Genomic DNA, 6,326 nt, shown 5'->3' on the forward strand with positions numbered 1-6,326 from the left:
GATGTTGTTAAGTTTCATTGTGATCATAAATGCATACACTTGCGTGTATTAGGGAGTTAATAACAAAAAAATATCGTGTAGGAGTTTTGTCATGCCGTATCATATCGGACTATCGGAGAAAGTGTTGTATTAGCGCAATAACGCTTAACTAAACACGGTAACACAGAATTAACCCAACCAATCTGAAGCTTGTTTATCTTGGACACGATTCATTAACAATAAAGACTCGACAATGACACCGAAAACATACCTGAACCGAAAATGGTCCGACCTGAATACAAACATAACCGAAGTAGCATATGTCCTCATAAAAATGACCTTACCAATCCCAGGGACCTGATACTCTAAAGCACTTGCTTATAACAGTGCAACAGGAGAACGGATACATGAAACTTCATCCGATGATCACCGAACGTAATCTAAAACAATAACATGGAGTTCGGGGAAGGCTAATAATTATATAAAGTAAACTTGCTTGAGACAGCCGTACATACGAAATCATCCATCAACCATACAAATAAACGAGAAATACAATTATACAAAGTGCAAGAAATATCCGTAAGCTTTTGGCGCTCAAGGGTAACGCTAAGGTAAGCAGTTTTCATGTTACCAATATTGTAAGGCGCGTTTTCTTCTCGGCTGATAACCAGATTAATGCGGTCTCCTATTTCACTCTTGAGGCATTGGACCTGCAAGGATACATAGCTACAACATTGTGGCCTTCCATCTCTCGAAATGGGTACGCAATATTTGATAAATTATTTCAACAAGAAAATAATTGAGAAGATCATATCATGCACATGTCATCATTGCTGGCTGACGAAAGTAACACGGGAAAGAATGAAAGCAAACATGCAGAAAATCCAGCAAAAGGCTAATCAGTTCGTGGAAATTTCTGATTGTGGGACATGGAAAGGTGTTGAGTTTATGGATTCAAGTACCTAAGAGGGGGAGGGGGTGAATTAGGTACTATTTAAAAAATTTTAACTTCAACTTTATTAATTTAAAGTGAGTTGTAGGATGAAAAGAGACATGAGAATACTTCGAATAATATAGAGAGATTAAACGAGTATTAAAATGAATGTTTGCTGAAATATGGAGGTAACAATTGTTCTGACTGTAGCTATTTGTCTCGATTTATGGATGAAAGATGATCTGCAGATCAAATGTGAGATGTGGAATCATTATTTGAAAGTTAAGCAAAGCAAGTGCAAACGAAATAAAGAGCAGCGGAATAAAACAAAGAAAATCAAACACAAGATTTTTAAATTGGTTCGGCAAGAACTCAAGTGCCTACGTCCAATCTACTTTTTATTGATTAATTTTAGTGATCTACTCCGACTACTAAAAACCCGTACAATAAAAAGACAACAACCTACTCCGATTGTGACACAAGTTCAAGAACTACTCCGTTCTAGAACAAGTCAACTCGCAACCTACTCCGGTTGCCAAAGAGTTGAAGACTACTCCGTCCTAAACTCTACACACAAACTTAGAATGTTATAAGGATCAAGTTTCCACTAGCTTATTCTTAGAAAGAATTGAGATGGACAACTTTTACAAGATCAACAATTCATAAGTGAGAGAGTCTAGTATATTGAAGTAACAGTAGCCATGATTGTAACACTTGAAGACTTTTAAAAATTTTGCAAAGTAAAGACTCGGTTTTTTAAGCTTTGAAAACAATTTGCAAACTTGGATGAAATCTCAGAAAAAGTCTTGAGGTTTTGAGGGGATGAGGCACGCCTTTTATAGAGAGGATAAGCAAGGTGGGTTGTTAGGGTTTTAAGGGTCAAAGAACATCACATATGATGAGTCTTAACAACTTCCCAAACTTGCACAAAAGAGGGTTCTAATTCAAAAGGCATAGGAGAGAAAGAGTGTTTGAAATTATCCAAAAGAGATCATAAGTTTTCAGAAAACAAAGGATGGAAAACAAGTCACATGATGACAAGCTTTCACAAAAATGGCAAAAAGCAATCCTTATTTTATGAAAGACCAAAGAGTCAAATTTGCACAAAGGGGAAACAATTTGAAATGATAATTATTCAAACCACTTTCTCTAGAAGGCCAAATCCTTGCAAAAATCTGAAGGTTATCTTTCAAAATATAAGACACGTAAATGACCTTTGAAAGATAAAAAGAAGTTCAAGTGTTACGAATTGAGGCAACGGTCCATGTCTCACATTACTTGTGAAAGTAATGATGGTCTTGATTTATTTCTATTACTTTAAAATACTTTACTTTCTAACTTGTACATTAGATAACGCCTAGGACTCAATACAATTGGGTGATCAACAATTCAACACTTCTTAATCCAAGCTTGATTTAGCCAAAAATCCTGAAAAGGTAAACTAAGATAGCACACATTAAATGGGCATGTTATCATCAATCAAAGGAACCCAACAAATTCCCCCTTTGATGATAACAAGCCCTAAAACGAATGTAAGCAATGTAAACAACTTATTTCAAGATTTAATCAAGCAAGATCATATGAGAGAAGGAACTATATTACTTTATGGAGTAAGAACTTAAATCAAACTTACCATGACAAATTTACATTGCCCCAAAGTAAGAGTAAAAGTTGTGAAGGTTAGGCCTAGTTATGAGTTAACCAATATGCAAAGAGATTAAGAGCATGAGTTTACCTTTTCCCCCTCTTGACATCATCAAAAAGGGCAGGGATGTCAAAAGCATTCAAGAGCAAGCACGCATAAGAAAACACAAAAAGACACACATAAATGTGACAAGATAACAAGGTCAACACAAACATACGGTTGAAACAAAGTCTAACCATAGTTCACCACGGCTAAAAGTAGTTTAACATACACCACCAAGCAAAATATTACGAGTGAAAAAAGTTTTGAAAAGGGCGCAACAAGGTGGGACAAAAGCAAGGTAAGGATAATAGGCAAGAGTGTGAAACGGATAAGAGAGGTCAAGGAGAGGAGGCTTGGTCACCATCTGACTCTTCACCCAAGGGGTCTTCATCCAACGGGTCATCTACATCATCATCACCGTGCTCCTTGGTTGAGACAAGAGTGGAGATGATATCCACTTCTCCACGGATCATATCCACGGTGGAGGCAAGAGCCGAGATAGCCGCATCCTTTTGAAGCGCATCTTGCTTCACCCAAGCACTCAAATCCGCAATAGCTTGACACACTTCACTCAAACTACCCATCCCAACTTGACTAGAAGACCCAACCTCCGGATCCGTCTTGATTTTCACAGAAATTAATGCATCATTTTCCACCTTAATCAACATTTTTCCCATTTGCCCGTCACTCATTGTGTCACACATATCCAAAGACCCCATGCTAGAGCTCACTAACACCCCGTGTGCCTTAAGCACGATTGACAACCACATTCCATAGGGGAGATGAAGCACACTAGAGGAGGGTTTGCGGAGTTTGGTCGAGATAAGATCAAAACGCTTAAACATTAACCCAATCAAATTAACCTTTTTATGAGTGGCAATATTATATATGAGGTATTGTTGGGCTATGGGCAATTTTCCCCGGTCACTCAAAGGGTAAAGTGAACGACAAAGCATGTTAAAGACTAACCGGAGATGAGGGGGTATGGAAGTATTGCTGACAGGACCACAAGTTACGGCTTTTGGACAAACAACTTTGGCAACGGCTAGGGGTGAGGCATAAGGTAAGGCAACCCAAGTTTCAGCAGGGAGATTATAGTAACCTCCGGTTGGGACATTAAGAGCAGTAGCGAAATCAGATTGAAATAGTTTCAGCGGCTTACCATTAACTTTAGCCGTGAGGAAATCACCCGATTTATCCACTCGGGCCGTTGCAAAGAACTGAACCACTTCACTGACAAACACGGGTTCACGAAGCTCTAATAGATTTTCCCACCCTTAAGCCATAATCATATCCCGTACATTGTGAAAAGCGGGAGACTCAAACCAGGACTGTTTATAGACCCTAGGAGAGTGAATAGCTTTGGGTGACATCAATCGTTCACAATTTTTGTAGATAGAGGTGGGAAGATCGAAGCTTTCAAGTTGTTCCCAAACACGAGCCATATCCCATTTGGAGGTGAGGGACACGGAATCTGATGGTGAAAGGTATATCAATTTTTTCTTTGAAGGTTTAGATTTTTTGGAACGGGGTTCAACAGATGGTTCAACAGGAGGGTCAATTGTTCCGGTTTCAATTTCACTTTGTTCGACACTTTCAGAAATAGGAGGTAAGGATGATGAAGCAGCTGTTTCTTTTCTTTTGTTAGCTTTCTTTGCCGGAATCGGAACGGAATCGGCAGACTTAGTCGGATCCACACTTATATCACACGGAGTTTCTTCATTTTCATCAATATCCACAGTGACGGTCTCGGTGGAGGAGCTTGAGACAGTAGTACCCTTCTTACGACCACCTCGAGTTCGACGCCCAACCATGGTGGAGATTGGAACGTCGTCAGATGGGACCGAGGTTGGAGGAATAGTGGCGAGAGGGGTTGGGTGAGGGTTTACAGGTTCTGGGTTAGGGGTTGGTGATGGATTTGTGGATGAGTTTTGATGGCGAGGAAAGACATAGGAGTCCTTTTGAGATGGCATTGTTTGTGAGGTGGGTGGTTGGTCTGATGTGATGGATAGGGTAGTCATTTTTACGGTTTTGATGGGTATAGTGGTATTAAAGGAAGTTTTGATCATGGTGGGTAAAGGAGGGTTTAACGGGTAGGTGAGATGGAGGTAGTTTGGAAGGTGAAAGGATATGTGGGTTGTGGGAATTTTGGACGGGGTTAAAGGAATAAGTGGCCCAAAACAATAAATGAGGCAAGTGGAGGTAGTTGGCCCAAATTAATTTGATCACTCGAAATTAGAAGCAAAATAGCATAATATAAACGTAAATTTAGATATGAGGTTGAGTGATTATCGACTCACGAGTATGGTGTCAATTTTTGGTCTAAAAATGATATGGATGCACTTAGAACACTTAATAACATATGTCCATTTTAGTTTATCAATTAGAGAAATTAGCAAGACTCACACTAGAAATCACAAGCAATTTATTAACCCAGTTTCTAGTCTAAATTTCTCAAAATGTTCTCTGGCAAGTGGCTTAGTAAAAATGTCGGCAATTTGATTTTCGGTTTTGCAAAAAATAAGTCTAACATGTCCTTTCTCCACATGATCACGAATGAAATGATGACGAATATCGATATGTTTGGTTTTAGAGTGTTGAATAGGATTTTTGGAAATATTTATTGCACTCGTATTATCACACATTATGGGAACGGAGTCAAAAATAATACCAAAATCCAAGAGTTGTTGTCTTACCCAAAGGAGTTGAGAACAACAATGTGCGGCACTAACATACTCACTTTCGGCCGTTGAAAGAGCTACCGTGTTTTGTTTCTTTGAGCCCCATGAAATCAAGCAAGGACCCAAGAATGTTGCAATTCCGGAAGTGCTCTTTCTATCTACCGTGCACCCCGCATAGTCCGCATCCGAAAAGCCTATGAGATCAAAAGGACAATGTAAGGGATACCATAGGTAGAGATCTTGTGTTCCAATCAAATACCGAAGAATTCGTTTAACGGCTTTAAAATGGGATTCTTTCGGATTTGCTTGGAACCTAGCACATAAACAAACACTAAAGAGAATGTCGGGACGACTTGCGGTCAAGTAGAGAAGTGAGCCTATCATACCTCTATATACCTTTTCACTAATATTCTTACCGAGTTCATCTTTGTCCATTTTGGACCCGGCTACCATAGGTGTATCATGAGACTTACCATTAGTCATCCCAAATTTCTTAAGCATTTCCTTAATGTACTTTTGTTGATGGATCATGATTCCATCCTTTGATTGCTTGATTTGGAGCCCAAGGAAAAATCCTAGCTCACCCATCATGCTCATTTCAAACTCCGATTTCATTAGTTCCGAAAAATACAAGTAAAGGAGTTTATTTGTTGCACCAAATATAATGTCATCAACATATACTTGTACAACCAACAGTTCAGCTGACTGTGACTTTAAGAACAATGTTTTGTCAACGGAGCCTCTTTTAAAACCATTTTCAATAAGAAATTTAGACAATCTATCATACCAACACCTAGGTTCTTGTTTTAGACCATAAAGAGCTTTGTCTAATTTGAAAACATGGTTAGGCAAATCATTGTTCTCAAAACCCGGTGGTTGCTCTACAAAGACATCTTCTTCCAAATATCCATTTAAGAAAGCGGTTTTAACGTCCATTTGGAAGAGTTTAATGCCTTTGTGAGCCGCAAAAGCTATAAGTAATCGTATGGCTTCAAGTCTAGCTACCGGTGCATAGGTCTCATCGTAGTCAATACCTTCTTGTTGA

The sequence above is a fragment of the Silene latifolia genome, chromosome 9, assembly GCF_048544455.1.
Source record: "Silene latifolia isolate original U9 population chromosome 9, ASM4854445v1, whole genome shotgun sequence".
Taxonomy (NCBI): domain Eukaryota; kingdom Viridiplantae; phylum Streptophyta; class Magnoliopsida; order Caryophyllales; family Caryophyllaceae; genus Silene; species Silene latifolia.